The 16,996-nt window shown below is 36.5% G+C and overlaps 1 protein-coding gene across 4 annotated transcripts in view; it reads left to right on the top strand.

Moving 5' to 3' along the window:
• Positions 1-16,996, top strand: part of LOC105475044 (X-ray repair cross complementing 4) — a 292,455-nt gene that overhangs the window by 3,233 nt on the left and 272,226 nt on the right. Inside the window, exon 1 of one of the 4 annotated variants that reach the window (XM_071098709.1) lies at positions 10,850-11,123. The exons of the other annotated variants lie outside the window; for them this stretch is intronic. The gene's annotated coding sequence lies outside the window, so the exon portion shown is untranslated. Of the gene's footprint in view, positions 1-10,849; positions 11,124-16,996 lie in introns of those variants that run through there. 4 annotated transcript variants of the gene reach the window in all.

Here is a 16,996-nt window from a genome sequence, read left to right as displayed (position 1 = left end):
AACGATGCTGGCAACTTGGTTATGCCGAAGAGTAGCTGTAAAGTGCCTCTTTTAAGCAAAAAAGTGAAAGTTCTCCACTTAATAAGGAAGAAAAAAAATGTCATAAATTGATGTTGCTAAGGTCTATGGTAAGAACAAATCTATCTGTAAAATTGTGAATAAGCAAAAAAATTTATGCTAGTTTTGCGGTCACACCTCAGACTGCCAAACTTATAGCCATAGTGCGTGATAAAAACTTAGTTAAGATAATAAAGCAATTAAATTTGTGGGTAGAAGATGTGAAAAGAAACATGCTCAGATTGAAGGCAGTTGATTGGGTTCAGCCTTCCCCTGGGGCCTTGGGGTGTACACTGTTGGATAAGGAGAGGACTGCTATAAAAGGTTTTAGTATTAAGTTGGTATTGCATTTATATCACCAGACCACTTTCTCCCCATTTTCTCTTTTTACTTTGTTGCCAGTGTTAATGATAGGGTTGATTTACATTACCTTTTACATTACCTACCTTTTTTCATTCACTGTTATTCATATATATTGAAAGACAATTGTTCTGCTTTTTTCCTCTCATCCTCAGCTAGCCTTCCTAACCTCAGGTAGAGGTTTTTCGTGTTCAAGTGTTAGTCCTTTTTTTCTCCCCACTTGTTCTCATTCTCTTCCCACATGGCTTTTGAATTCAGACTGAAATGTACATGAGGATCAAAGTTAATACAATTTTATTGTGTTGGGGATTTTTGTTAAATAAGTAGATTTCCAGCTGCCCTTGTCACACACAAAAAATAAGGTAGATGGTAGGTGTTAATCTCCTTCACTAAAGTAACCATTTTACTATCTATATGTATTCTAGAATGTCAAGTTGTAAACCTCTTAACCTTTCTCCATTTTCAACCCCATTTGTTTGCTCTTCTCTGCAACAAAAATCCTCTGAAGAGTTTTCTATGCTCCAAGTCCCAATTCCTCTTTTTCTACCTCTGCATCTTCATTTGCATATTTAAAAGATATCTTGAACTCAAATGTCCCAGACTGAACTCCTTTCCTCCCAAACCTTTCCCATTCCTTCTCATCTGAATTGATGGCAGCTTTATACAGCCAGTTGCTCAGTTAAATCTTTGGCGTCATCCTTGACTCCTTACTTTCTCTTGTATTCCAACAATTCCTGTTGGCTTTTTCTATGAAGGATATCTAGAATTCAACAGTTTTCTACTATTTCTGCTATTAGTATACTGATCATCTCTTGTCCGGATTTTTTGTTATTGTCCTGTATCATTTCTTGCTTGCATTACAGTAATTGTGTTCTATTCTCTGCTTTTTTCAGTCCTTGCCTCCCTACAGTCTATTCTCATATGTCAGCCAGAGTGATACTTTTAAAATATAAATCAAAAATTGTACATTTACATGTAAGATTCTAAATGCAATATGTTATCCTAGATTGGATCCTGAAACAGAAAGAGGCTATTAGTGGAAAAACTGGTGAAATCCAAATAAAGTCTATGGTTTAGTTGATAGAAATGTATCAGTGTTGGTTTCTTAGTTTTGATAAATGCACCGTGATAGTATAAGATGTTAACATTAGAAGAAACTGGGTGAGGGGTATTTGGGAACTTTCTATTATCTTTGCAAATATTCTGTAAATTCAGAATTATTCCAAAATAATATACAGAAGAATATAACATTACTTTTTTGCTTAAAAACCTTTCGTGAATCATTTGATTCATAGTAGAAGCTAACAGCCTTACGTTGGCCTACAATAGTCTACATCAGTCTTGTCCAACTTGCAGCCCACAGGCTGCCTGTGACCTATGATGGCTTTGAATGCAGCCCACCACAAATTCGTAAACTTTCTTAAAACATTATGAGATTTTTTTTTTGGTATCATTAGTGTTAGTGTATTTTATGTGTGGCCCGAGACAATTCTTCCTCCAGTGTGGCCTAAGGAAGTCGAAAGATCAGACACCTCTGCTCTACATGATCTGGTCTCCCATTACCTCTCTAACTGCATGTCTTTGTGTTCTCTCTCCCTTTGTTTCAGCCACACTTACCACCCTGTTTCTTAAGTACACCAGACCTGCTTCTACCATAGGGCCTTTGCACTGACTGCTTATTCTATCTAGAATGCTTTTGGATCCGTACAGCTAATTCCTTCACATCTTTTACATGTTGCTCAAATGTCACCTTTGCAGTAAAGCATATCCCAACCTCCCTATTTAAATTACAGCTTTGCAACTTCCATAGCACCTACCCCTATACTCTCAGTCTCCTCCACCCTGTTTTATCTCCTCTTTTTACTCCAGCATTTATCATTATTCTATATATGTTTTACATATTTGTTACATGTATTTTTAATTGTGTTCCCCTACTAAAATGTAAAATCCATGACAGCAGGCATTTTTATCTGTTTTGTTGTCTTATGCCACATTCTAAAGCATTTGTGTGAGGCATAGAAGTACTCAGTAGGTTTTGGTTGAATGAATGAGTGACTTGATTGGGTGTTTGAATCTGTAATTTTTTTTTTTTTGGAGATGGAGTCTTGCTCTGTTTCCCAGGCTGTAGTGCAGTGGCGGCAATCTCTACTCACTGCAACCTCTGCCTCCTGGGTTCCAGCAATTCTCCCGTCTCAGCCTCCTGAGTAGTTGAGATTATAGGTACATGCCACCATGCCCAGCAACTTTTTTGTATTTTTAGTACAGATGGGGTTTCACCATGTTGGCCAGGCTGGTCTCGAACTCCTGACCTCAAGTGACCCACCTGGCTCGACCTCCCAAAGTGCTGGGATTTATAGGCATGAACCACCACACTTGACCATGAACCTGTAATTTTTGATTTGCAGTCTGAAACACTGAATTATTTATCACTTTCGTATATCATGCTATTTCTTGCCTCTAAGCCTTTACTCATGTAGACTCTTCTACTTGGAATGCCCTTCCTTATCTTTCTTCCTCTGCCCCTAAGTTGTTTTCACCTAACCATTTCTCTTTAAAGAGGCATATAATATTAGATGTAACTCAAGGAAGCCTTCCCTAAAATGTTAGGCCAGGGTGAGTGCTGCTTTTCAGAGGAGCTCCCTCCCTACCTCTGCATTTTACAAACTTATATTATAATTCTCTTTGGGTGTCTCTATTTCAGTAGAGAGTTGCGAATGTGTCTTACTGATCTTTGGGATATACAATCCTGGTACATTGGAAGTAATCAGTGAATGTTGTAATGCATTAATGGCATGATGAAAGACACTCAGCTATGAAGCATAGTTTTGATTTCAACCTGGGTCTTTTGAGTGTAAAATCAATGGCTTATTTGCTATTCCTTGTTTCTTAGGAGAAAGGTGGCTGTCTTTAAAATAATTGAAAGGTACTGTATCTTTCTATACAAGTAGGAGGAAGTTAATGCATTTTATAGCCCTGGACAATTTGTTCCTTGTCATTGTTGAAGCTCACAGCCCTGATGAAAGCGAGTTGTGCTTTTTTCTAAAGCATTGGCTGAAATCATTGATCAGGGTTCAATTGTAGACAGCAAATTTTTAATGTTGATGAAATTAGGCACTTTTGGAGAGAAAAACGTTCTTGAGGTTTGTGTTGCCAGTAAGAAGAAATACATGCCAAAATTCCAAACTGTTCATGAGGCATTTATGTTTTTACTAGATGCCATTACTACCAATAACTTCGTATTACATTAAACTTTTGCTTGTGTACCACTGGGAAATCCCAGAGTGTTTAAAGATGTTGCAAAGATTTTCTTTCAGCAATACAGAAATTTGCTCTTAAGATTGATTTAATTATGATTAGTTTGTTAACAGTATCTCTGACACGTAGCACAAAATTAAGTAAACTAATTTTGCATTTAAAATACTGTTTGTTTAATGCTAGATAATGAGCTAGACTTCCCAACTACTCTTTATAATTGGCATTCTGAATTCAAACTGCCGTCTGAATATTGATCATTGTTGTCGCAGCCTATAAACTAAACCAGTTTTATCTTTACCTAGCCCTTAAGACTAACTAAAAAGGAAATAGATTACCTGTATAGATTCTGAAAAGGCTTCCACATTAGTAATGAGGTTGCAAATGATAATTATGCTGAGATTAAGTAATCAAAAACAAATATTACCTGGAGGACATTGTATCCTGAATTTGTGTTCATTTCCATAGCTTTGCTAATCCTACAGAAGTGACTAAAATGTTGAAGTAAGCAAAGAGTTCAATCTGGCCTTGTGTGAGAGGATGCCATTAACTTGTAATTTTACCTGAGCAGTGAATGAGAATTTTATGAGATAAAGAAGGAACTTGCTCAATTGGAACAGAAGCATATGGCTGCTAAGAAATAAGATGCAGCCATTGTTGAAATTTGTCAGTCTTGACAGTATAAATATTGACATGCTGAGACATGTCAATATTTACCATAGAATTTGGAAGTTGCCAAGTTCCTGTTTAAGAAATGTGACCCTAGCATTGGACACAGTATATCAATAAATATGGAATATGTCCAAATGAACAGCTGCTCAGGGAAAATAAAATTACATCTGTCTAAACTTCGAGGCACTTAAAAAGTTAAAGTTAAAAGTTTGTGATTTTTTTTGGTAATTTTTCGGTAGATGCTTGTATGATATAGTATACTAATAGGGTTCCATGTATAGGTTTAACATAAAAATGACAGTATCGTTGCTATTTATAAATTTGTAAATTAGCTGTGCTATGATACTCATCTATAAATTGAATTTTAAAAACTTGCCTAGTGTTGTGTTTAGGAACCAACCCTTCATTTTCAACTTTGTTCTTAAGGAGAAATTGGCTCATCATGACTTAGATATTGATTTGGGGAGACAAAAGTTTATACTCTTGAGAACTTCTTAAATGGCAACATAGAAAATAGAAGTTTTTGCACTTTAAATGTGATAAGGAAAATTGACCTTGTTATCATTATCTGACAAACATGTCTCAGTACAAAATCATATCATAAATCACCACTGTTAATTCCCATCTGAATATTACTATATTTTAACAAAGACCTTTTTGATGTAAACTAGACATTTGAACTTTTATATCAAGTCATTAGAACCACACAATCTTACATTCTTTTGCAGACTTCTAGAAGAAGTTTAAGCTTAGCAATTCTTTGAACGAGAGTCCTGAAACAATCTTAAGAACATAAAACATGGGTATCAGGACTTGTTTTCTCATGGCATCTCCTTTCTAATGGTAGCGATAGGTGACTTTTAAATAGTAGTCTAATCATTTAACCACTTCATAATATTGTATGAGTTCTTAGAAGAAGTGAATGATTTATTAAGTCCATATAGTAGCATACATTGTAATTAGCTATAGAGTTGACCCTTGAACAATACAGGGGTTAGCAACGTCAACCTCTCAAGCAGTTGAAAATCCATGTATAACTTTTGGCTCCCTCAAAACTTAACTACTAATGGTTTATTGTTGACCAGAAACCTCATCAATAACATAAATAGTTGATCAACTGTTATATATTTTGTGTGTTATATGCATTATGTACTCTGTTCTTACAATAAAGTGAGGTAGAAAAAAGTAAATATTACTAAGAAAATCATAATGAAGGGAAAATATATTTACTATTCATTAAGTGGAAGTCAGTCATCATGAAGGTCTTCATTCTTTTCTTCATGTTGAGCTGCCTGGGGAGGAGGAGGAAGAGAAGGATAGATCTCGCTGTCTCTGGGGTGGCAGAGGTGGCAAAGGTAGAGGAGGTGGAAGAGGAGGCAGGAGAGGCAAACACACTTGGTATAACTTTTATTGAAAAACTTTTGTGTGTAAGTGGACCCACACAGAACAAACCTTCAGCTGTTCAGCGATCAACTGTGTATGTCCCTTAATTTAATTTCTCAGTTTTTATCTGGTGGTGGTTTTTTTTTTTTTTTTTAAAAAAAACAGTTTTCTAAGACATTGGCTGATGCTCTCTCTTCCTCATTTTGTCCTGAGTCAAAGAAATCCCTTAGATATTAAATCAGACATACCTGAACCAAATGTTCTTACCTAACTGCCTAAACATGATCTTTATATTCTGGAATGTTCTAACTTGGTTGAACTTTTTTGGCCATGAGCTAAATAGATATCTCTGTTTTATATGACCTCTAAACAAGGTTTAATTAAAAAATCAGGCATTTCTAGGCCAGGTGTGGTGGCTAACACCTGTAATCCCAGGTCTTTGGTAGGCCAAGGCAGGTGGATCACCTGAGGTCAGAAGTTCAAGTCCAGCCTGGCCAACATGGCGAAACCTCATCTCTACCAAACATACAAAAATTAGCCAGGAGTGGTGGTGCCCGCCTGTAATCCCAGCTACTTGGGAGGCTGAGGCATGAGAATCGCTTGAACCTGGGAGGCAGAGGTTGCAGCGAGCCGAGATTGCGCCACTGCACTCCAGCCTGGGTGGCAGGGTAAGACCCTGTCTCCAAAAAAAAAAAAAAAAAAAGCATTTCTAAATAACAGCAGCCCTATAAAATTTGTCCTGGTTGGCTGTGCACAGTGGCTTACACTTGTAATCCCAGCACTTTGGGAGGCCGAGGCGGGTAGATTATTTGAGGTCAGGAGTTCAAGACTAGCCTGGCCAACATAGTGAAACTCTATCTCTACTAAAAATACAAAAATTAGCCAGACGTGGTGGTGTATACCTGTAATCCCAGCTGCTCGGGAGGCTGATGCAGGAGAATTACTTGAGCCTGAGAGGTGGAGGTTGCAGTGAGCCGAGATGGTGCCACTGTACTCCAGTCTGGGTGACAGAGTGAGACTCTGTGTCAAAAAAAAAAAAATTTTTTTTTCCAGGTCATAGCGTGTTCATTGTTTCAGCAAGCAAGATGTCATACTAAAATACATGAAAAAATTAATACAATCTTACCTTTGAAAATTTAATAATTTAGTAATTTATTTTGGTCTATGCCTCTTCACTTGGTTTGGAGCTACATGCCTTGTTAAAATGAAAAGCGTGTACCTCATTTGTCTGGATATTTTGTATTTCTGATGTTTCATTGGGCATTCTTGTACCTTGGCCAAAGTGGAATATTTATGCAGGCAGAATTGAATTTAATAATACGCATTTCAATTGTAAAGGAAAGATAATTTTCAAGGCATTGGAATTGTATCGTCATTGCTACTGGTGAATCTACTAGTTGATTGTTGACATTTCATTTTCTGAACATTGGATTCCTCAGGCAAACCTTCTCTTATACCTCTTAGTTTTGTGTATATTGATCCTGTAATTTTTTTACCTTAGAAAATATAGCACCTTTATATGTCATTTAGCAGGTATTTGACGTATCTTGTCATTATTTTATTACTACTTTAACTCTGCTGTAGCAAAATTATATACTATCTTGTATATATTTACTTTTAAAAAATAACTAACAAGTTTAATTATAATTTATATAGAGCTCTGTAGTGTCATGTTCTCCGAAGTGGATGAAAATTTCTGGAGAGAAAGTATCATTTTTTTTTTTTTTCTTGATCTGCTGGAGTTCTTATTGAACACAAAGTTTGCACATACTGCTTCCTTAATGAATGATTGGTAGATGGAGTGGAATTTTTACAGCTGACATTCTGCAGATTGATTTCAGTTCGTTATTTCAACTTATTGGGAATTTTTAAAACATATTAAGTGACTCTGAAACTAACTTAACTTTGAATAACTTTTCAGATCAGCATTTTAAATTTTGCAATGCAAAATTGCTTCACTTGCACAAAGTAGTGTGGCTTCATTTGTTAATAAACATTTCACTAATTCTTTTGGGGAAGTGTTTGATTAAAAATAATATTTTTTTCTAAGACATATAACATTCCCAACTTCTCCCTAATGAGAAAATTTTTCGTGATAGTTCTGTAGTTTGAAGATTGTTGATGCATGTAGCATTTCCAACTTATTTCTAATAAGATAATCATTCTTGATTGTTCTGAAGTTTGAAGATTATTAATAATTTGACTTCATTTTCACTTCATTGTACTTTATAGGCAGGAAGATGTTTGATTTAGTGCTATTTCAGAATCCTTTGAAGAATTCTGACAATCTTTTTTAGTATTTCGTTTCAAAATTGATATTAAGTGGTAGCCATAAAGAGGCCACCAATTGATTAATCTTTCTGATCAATAAGGTAATTTAAAGATACCCTTTTAGCTGTGTGGCCTTGTTTCACTGCTGCCTGCTGGAGATAGTGCCAATTTTGCAGTTAACTAAGTGCTATCAGACACTACCCTTGTAGAAGCACAGCCTCCTAAATTGTGATACCTTGATAACAAGTGACTTCTAATCTGGATTAATTTTGTTGCTTGCTTCATTCAAATGTTGGAGAGGCCAGCACTTGGGAATCTAACAGAATGGTACTAGAATTTTGAAACTATCAAAGTTCAATTTCAAACAGCCATTAGCTGAGCTTTCTGCTGAGTGATTCAGTGTATATAATTCAGCTCCAGGCCCTTTCCATCAGGAGAAGAACTGGCAGAGAATCTGCTGAGCATGATTATCCCAATATCGTTCCTATATTAAACCCTCTTTTTCCCCCATTGGGGGAATAAGATAACTGACTTGGGATCCTTGGAGGCCAATCATAACTCCAATTCTCTGACGCCAAGTGGATATTCAACAACTCAGTCCAATTCAAACACTATCTAGGGTTAGTGTCAGATCTCACAGGTTCTGGGCTCAGTCCCACAAAATTGCCCCCACTTCAGGTGCCAGTCACAAGTCCTGAGTCACCTATACTTTTGACCAACCAGTTATAAACAGGTTTCCCATGATACCACGCTTCAGATTTGATAATTTGCTATAATGGCTCACAGAAGTCTGAAAAATATTTTCTTTACCTTTACTGGTTTAGTACAAAAGATAGAACTTAGGAACACCCAAATGATAGATGACACATAGGGAAAGGTATGGGGGCAGGGGAACAGGCCTTCAATGCCCTTCTGTGGGCATGCCACCTTTCAGCACCATGATGTGTTCACCAAACAGGAAGCTGTTCACATCTCCTTGTTCAAGAGTTTTGTTTTTTTGAGACAGGGTTTCACTCTGTCACCCAGGTTGGAATGCAGGTAGCACAGTCATAGCTCACTGTAACCTCAAAGTCCTGGGCTTAAGTGATCCTCCTTCCTAAACCTCCAGATATGTTTTGGCTATTTCCCCACCTAAATCTGATCTTGAATTCCCACATGTTGTGGGAAAGACCCAGTGTGAGGTAATTGAATCATGGGGGCAGGTCTTTTCCATGCTTTTCTCGTGATGGTGAATAAGTCTCACGAGATCTGATGGTTTCGTAAGGTGGGGGGAGGGCTCCCTGCACAAGCTCTGTCTCATTGCCTGCTGCCATCTGTGTAAGACATGAATTGCTTCTCCGTGCCTTCTGCCATGATTATGAGGCCTCCTCAGCCAAATGGAACTATAAGTCCATTAAACTGTTTTTCCTGTGTAAATTACTGAGTCTCAGGTATGTCTTTATCAGCAGTGTGAAAATGGACTTATACACCTCCCAATTCAAATTTTTATAGAGCTCAATCTCCTGGTCTGGGTGCATGGGAGGAATGGAGGGTTGGGAGGAGGGTCTGAAAATCCCAGCCTAGTAATCACTTGATGTTTCTGGTGACCAGCTCCATCCTGAGGCTATCTAGAGGCCCCACTCTAAGTCACTTCGTTATTATAAACTCAGGTGTAATTGAAAGCAGTTCCTTATGAGTAACAAAAACATTCCTATCACTCAGGAAATTTCAAGGATTTTGCCAACTCTGTGCAAGGAGCAGGAGACAAAGTTCAAACATATTTCTTATCACATACACACAGTATTTTTTGTTTGTTAAATTTTATTTATTTACATAATAGGTTATGGTTGTTTATACTTATGGGGTTCAAAGTGATATTGTAATTTTGAATACAATGCAGAATGATTAAATTAAGCTAATTAACATATCTATCCCTTCAAGTATTTAACATTGTTTATTCATGGCAACATTGAAATGTACAGTACTGAATTGTTAGCTCTGTTCAGCATGCTGTACAATTGATCTAAAATAAAAAAGTCAGACTTATTTCTCATATATAACTGAGGCTTTATACTGTTTTGACTATTGTATTAGCCCGTTTTCACACTGCTATGAGGAACTGTCTAAGACTAGGTACATTATAAGGAAAAGAGGTTTAATTGACCCACAGTTCTGCATGGCTGTGGAGGCCTCAGGAAACTTACAATCATGGCAGAAGGAAAAGCAGGCACATCTTACATGGTGGCAGGTGAGAGAGAAGAGTGAAATGGGAACTGCCAAACACTTTTAAAACCATCAGCTCTTGTGATAACTCACTCCACTCTTATGAGAACAGCATGGGGGAAATTGTCCCTGTGATCCAATCACCTCCCACCAGGTCCCGCAACATCTGGTGATTACAATTCGAGATGAGATTTGGGCGGGGACACAGCCAAACCTTATCAACTGCCCATCCTCTCTACCACCCAACCTCTGGTAACCACCATTCTACTCTCTGCTTCTGTGAGTTCAATTAATTTAGGTTGTACATTTAAGTGAGAACTGTGGCATTTGTCTTTCTGTGCCTTACTTCATTTAGGGTAATATCCTCCAATTCCATCTGTGATGTCACAAATTACAAAGTTATTTTTATTTTTTAAAGTCTGACTAGTGTTCCATTGTGTGTATATGAATTTTTTGGTATTCATTTATGCTCTGATAGACATTTAGGTTTATTCCATAACTTGACTATTGTCTAGTGCTGCAGTGAATATGAGAATACAGATGTCTTTTCCACATTCTGATTTTAAAACTTTCAGGTAAATACTCAGAAGTGGGATTGCTGAATCATATGGTAATTCTTTTTTTTTTTTTTTTTTTTTGAGACAGAGTCTCGCTCTGTCAACCAGGCTGAAGTGCAATGACACGATCTCCGCTCACTGCAAGCTCCACCTTCCTGGTTCATGCCATTCTCCTGCCTCAGCCTCCCGAGTAGCTGGGATTACAGGCGCCCGCCACCAGGCCCAACTAATTTTTTGTGTTTTTAGTAGAGACGGGGTTTCACCATGTTAGCCAGGATGGTCTTGATCTCCTGACCTCGTGACCCGCCCACCTCGGCCTCCCAAAGTGCTGGGATTACAGGCGTGAGCCACTGCTCCCAGCATCATATGGTAATTCTATTTTTAGTTCTTTGAGGATCCTCCATACTGTTTCCATAATGGTTATGCTGATTTATATTCCTACCAACAGGGTACAAAAGTTCCCTTTTTTCCACCTCCTTGCAAATGTTTGTTGTTTTTGTTGATAATGGCCATTCTCACAGATAGGAGGTGATATCTAATTGTGATTTTAATTTCTATCTCCCTAATGATTAGTGATGATGAGCATTTTTTCAATTATTTGTCAGTTATTCAGATGTATTCTTTGGAGAAATATCTATTCAGGTCAATCTCTCACGTTTTTATTGGATTATCTGTTTTGTTTCTATAGAGCTGTTTGATTTCCTCTTATATTTTGGATATTAGCCCCTTATCAAATGTATGTACTACAGATATTTTCTTCATTCTGTAGGTTGTCCCTTCACTCTGCTAATTGTTTCATTTGATGTGCAGAAGCTTTCGAGTTTGATGTAATCTCATTTGTCTGTCTTTGCTTTTGTTTCCTACGCTTTTAATGTCAAATCTGAAAAAAACAACAACAAAAAATCGTTGCCCAGACCAGTGCTGTATAAATTCCACCCTGTTTTCTGCTTGTAGTTTTATAGTTTCAGGTCTTATGTTTAAATCTTTAATCCATTTCGAGTTGATACTTGTATGCGGTATGAGATAGGGGTCCAATTTCATATGGCTATCCAGTTTTCCCTACATCATTTATTGGTGAGATTGTCCTTTTCCCATTAAATATTCTTTTTACCTCTGTCAAGAATCGATTGACTATAGATGTATGAGTTGTTCTCTGGACTCTCTATTCTGTTCCATTGGTCAATGTGTCTGTTTTGTATGCCTATTTACAAATAGGCATAAAATGTTTCTGTTTATAAAAATAAAACACTACTATGCTGTTTTAATTACTACTCCTTTGTAATATAGTTCGAACACTTTGTTCTTTTTGCTTATGATTGCCTTGGTTATTTGGGTGTGTGTGTGTGTGTGTGTGTGTGTGTGTGTGTGTATTTCCATATAAATTTTAGGATTCTTTTTTTCTACATCTATGAGAAATAATGTTGGAATTTTGATACAGATTGCATTGAATCTTAAATCACTTTAGGTAGTATGGATATTTTAACAATATTCTTCCAGTCAATGAACATGGGATATCTTTCTATTTGTTTGTGTTTTCTTCCATTTCTTTCTTTAATGTTTTATAGTTGTAAGTGTCCAGGTATTTCACCTCGATTAATATATTCCTAAGTATTTTTTTGTAGCTACTGTAAGTAGGATTGCTCTATATCTCAGAGGAAAAGCTTTCAGTTTTTTCCCTTTGAGTATGATGTTATCTGTGGGTGTGTCACATATGGCCCGTATTGTGTTGAGGTACATTTCTTCTGTACCTAATTTGCTGAGGTTTTTTTTTTTTTTTTTTAAAATAAAAGGACATTAAATTATTTTTCAAATGCTTTTTCTGCATTTTGTGAGATGATCATATGATTTTTGTGTTTCGTTCTGTTAATGTAGTGTATCACATTTATTGATTTGCATATTTGAACCATCTTTGCATACCACAAATAAATCCCACTGATTATTGTGAAAGATCCTTGTAAGGTGTTGTAGCATTTGGTTTGCTAATATTTTGTTGAGGATTTTTTAAATCTGTAATCTTCAAGGATATTGACCTGTAGTTATATTTTCTTGGGATGTTCTTTTCTGGCTTTGGGATTAGAGTAATACTAGCCTCATAAAAAGAGTTTGGAAGTATTCTGTCCTCTTTGATTTTTTTTGAATAGTTTGTAGAGAATTGGTATTAGTTCTTGAAATGTTTGTAGAAGTCAGCAGTGAAGCTATCAGGTTTTGGGTTTTTTGTTGGTGGAAGACTTTATTACGACTAGAAACTCCTCTCGTTATTGGTCAGTTCAGAATTTCCATTTCTTCGTGATTCAGTCTTGTAGGTTGTATGTATCTAGGAATTTGTTCATTTCCTCAAAGTATTCATTTTTTTGCTATATAATTGTTTATAATAACCTTTTATGATCCTTTGTGTTTCTGTGATGTCAGTTGAAATGTCTTCTCTTTTATTTCTGATTTTATTTGAGTCTTTTATCTTCTTCTTTTGGTTAGTCTAGCTAAAGATTTGTTAATTTTATTTTTATTTAGAAAAACTTAGTTTTGTTGCTATTTTGTATTTTCTAGTTTCTATTTCATTTGTTTCCGCTGTGATCTTTTTATTATCTCTTTTTTTTCTGTGAACTGTGAGCTTAGTTTGCTTTTCTTTGTTTATTTTCTTTAGATGTAACATTGTTTATTTGCAACATGTCTTCTTTTTTGATGTGGCTATTTATTGCCATAAATTTTTTTTCTTAGAACTGTGCATTTCATAAATTAAGGATGTTCATCATCACTAGGCCTACCTTACAGGAATTGCTAAAGGGAGTTATTTATGTCAAAATAAGGGCTGATAATTAATAACAATAAAGTTATAAAAGCACAGAACCTAAGGGTATAAGTAATACTGATCAATATTCAGAATATTTTAGGACTGTAATGGTGGTGTGTAGTGTAATTTTATCCTTAGTACAAGGGTTAAAGGACAAAATTATTAATTGCAACCACAGCTACAATAAACTTTCAAGGGATATATTTTTTAATATGATGTAATTTAGACTTCAGAAACATAAAATGGCTGGGTAAAAGTGTTGAGTTGTATTTAATCAATGTTAAGCTGCTATGAGGTTAAAATAGACAGAAGTGTAAGATATTCTTTGTAAGCCTCATGGTAGCCAGAAGGTAAAATTCTATACGAGATGCACAGAAAATAAAATGAAATTCAAAAGATTCAAGACATACCGCTACAGGAAGCTATCAAACCACAAAGGAAAATTGCAAGAGATGAAGAAGGAAACAAAATATCTTTAAGAAAAAAAAAAAAACCTAACAACAGAAAATAATTAACAAAATGGCAAGAAAGTTAGTCCTTTCTTTACCTATCAGTAATTATACTGAGTGTAAATGGGTTATATTCTCCTATAAAAGACAAGGAGTAAATGAATGGACACACAGACACACACACACACACAGACACACACACACACACACACACACACACAAGACCCAACTACATGCTACCTACAAGGAATTCACTTCACTTTTGAGGATGTACATAGACTGAAAGTGATGAAATGGAAAAAGATATTCTACATAAATGGAAACGAAAAATCAGCAGGAGTAGCAATACTTGCAGAAAAAAATAGATTTTAAGTCAAAAGCTGTAAAAAGAATAAAATGAAGGCATTATATAATGGTAAAGTAGTCAGTTTGCCAAGAGACTATAACAATTATGAATACATATGTACCCAACAATGGAGCACCTAAATATATAAAGCAAACATTAAAGAGTGTACAGAGATAGACTATAATACAGTAACAGTAGAGAACTTCAGTGCACCACTTTCAATAATGGACAGATAATGTAGTCAGAAAATTAATAAGGCAGCATTAGACTTAAGCAGCACTTTAAATGAAATGAACCTTAACAGACATATACAGAGTAGTCCATCTTAACACCAACAGGATATACAATCTTCTTAAATGTACACAGATCATTTCCGGGATAGATTATAGGTTAGTTCACAAAGCACATCATAGCAAGTTTAGGAAGACTGAAATCATATCACGTACCTTTTCTGACCACAATTCTATGAAACTAGAAGTCAATTACAGGAAGAATTTCAGAAAATTCAGAAGTATGCTGAAATCAGCAACATGCTTCTGAACAACCAATAGGTCAGTTGAGAAGTTAAGAGGAAAATTTAAAAATATCTTTAGACAAACAAAAATGAAAACATGGTATGCCAAAATTTATGGGATGTTGTAAAATTTTGCTTGTCTGGGAAATTTTTTATTTCCTTCTTATTTTTGAAAGACACCTTTGCTGGGTAAAGTATTATTGGTTGGCAGCATTTTTTTTATGCTCCCTCAGAGCAGTTTGAATGTATCAGCCCACTCTCTCCTGGTCTGGGGTTTCTGCTAAGAAGTTTACTGTTAGTTTTATTGGGACCCCTTTGTGTGTGATTTCTTTATTATCTTTTGCTGTTTTCAGAATTTTTTCTTTCTCTTTAATTTTTGATAGTTTTATAATTACATGTTATGGTCAACTCCTCTTTGGTTTGAATTTGGTTGGAGATCTCCTTTCTTCATGTACCTGGATGATGGCTTCCTTCTTCTGATTAGGGAACTTTTCATTAGTTATTTCTTTCATATGCATCTTCCCACTTTTTTTTTTTTTTCTTCTTAATTCCTGTTATGTATAGGTTAGGTCTCTTGATGGTGCTCCATAATCCCCATAGGTTCCCTTCCTGCCTTCTCCTCCTCCCCTCCCCTCCCCTCTTCTTTCCTTTTCTCTTCTTTCTTTTCTTTTTTTATTTTCTCCTCTGACTAATTTCAAATGTCCATCTTCAAGCTCACTGATTCTTCAGCTTCCTCAAGGCAGCTGTTCAAGCTTCCTATTTCATTTTTCCGTTTAGTCATTGTATTCTTTATCTCCTGGATTTCCATTTTTTAATTGTTTATATTTCTTTGTGAGACTTTTCGTTTTGTTCATGTATTGTTTTCAAAATTTAATTTTCTGTTTGTATATTTTTGTAGTTAACTTTTTTTTTTTCTTCTCAAAAGAGTCAAGGTTTCACTCTATCTCCCAGGCTGGAGACTGGAGTGCAGGGACAAAATCATAGTTCACCATAGCCTTGAATTCCTGGGCACAAGGGATCCTCCTGCCTCAGCCTCCTGAGCTGCTGGAACTAGAGGTGTGAGCCACCATGCACGGCCCATTTAACTTTTTAATAAGGATTATTCTGAATTCTTTTTTTTTTTTTACACCATTTTATGGATTCCATTTTCTTTGAGATTCATTATTGGAGCTTTATTCGTTTCTTTTGGAGGTGTCATGATTTCCTGAGTCTTTGTAATCCCGTATCCTTGTATTGGTGTTTGCACATTTGTGGAGACAACCACTTTTTCCAGCTTTTACAGGTGTTCATTGGCAGGGATAGAACTTTACTATTTATTCTAGCCTATACTTCTGGAGGGGCCAGCTAGTAATAACCCTTAGCAGATACAACTTGCTTTTCAGTTCTCTAGAAAGCTGGCCTGCTACCTTTGCTCTGAATTTTTTTTGGGGTAGCTACATAGGTTCTCTTATCTGACAGGACCACTGTCTGAACTCTGCAATTAGTCTGAGCTGCTGAATGGGCACAGAAATTTCCTCTGATCAGCCTTGGCCACAGGGTGTATTCCTTTATTTGAGTTCAGCAGTTGGACAGGGTTGCAGGAGGGTCCTTGAGGTTAAGTGGATTGGGATGGATGGACCAATTTTTATGCTCAATAGAAATGCTTATTAGAAATGCTCAGTGGGGTAGGAAAGTAGGCTTTGAGGCTAGGGACCACTGTGGTTAAACTCCCTCCTGTGTCAGAACAAGTGCCTGCTTGTTTTCAAAATCTGCTGAGGATCTGTTGTGGGGTGGAGGCTGGCAAGCTTGTCCCAGTTGCTCAGACTGGCTAGTCTTCTAGTAGTTCTCTGTGTAGGCAGGATTACTCCTGGACTGCAGCAGAGAGAGGCTGTAGCTAAGCAGAGGCCCTTCAGGATCTGCTGTGGATTGGAGGCTAACAAGTCTGTCCCAGTGCACAGATCATGAATCTCCTAGCAGATCTTTGTACTTTTAGGATAGTTCTCAAATTGCAGTGAGAGGGGCTAGAGCTAAACTGGACCTGTTCACAATCTGCTGTGGGACAGGGGCTGGTAAGCCTGTTCTGGTATTACTAAGATGGATGCTTCTTTCAGCAGTTCCCTGTCCAGGCAAGATAGTCCCCAGCAAGAGGATTGGAGCTGAGACTAA

This window comes from Macaca nemestrina, chromosome 6, assembly GCF_043159975.1.
Source record: "Macaca nemestrina isolate mMacNem1 chromosome 6, mMacNem.hap1, whole genome shotgun sequence".
In the NCBI taxonomy this organism is placed as follows: domain Eukaryota; kingdom Metazoa; phylum Chordata; class Mammalia; order Primates; family Cercopithecidae; genus Macaca; species Macaca nemestrina.
Note: the sequence above shows the minus strand (reverse complement) of the source record. Positions and strands in the feature narration are given on the sequence as shown.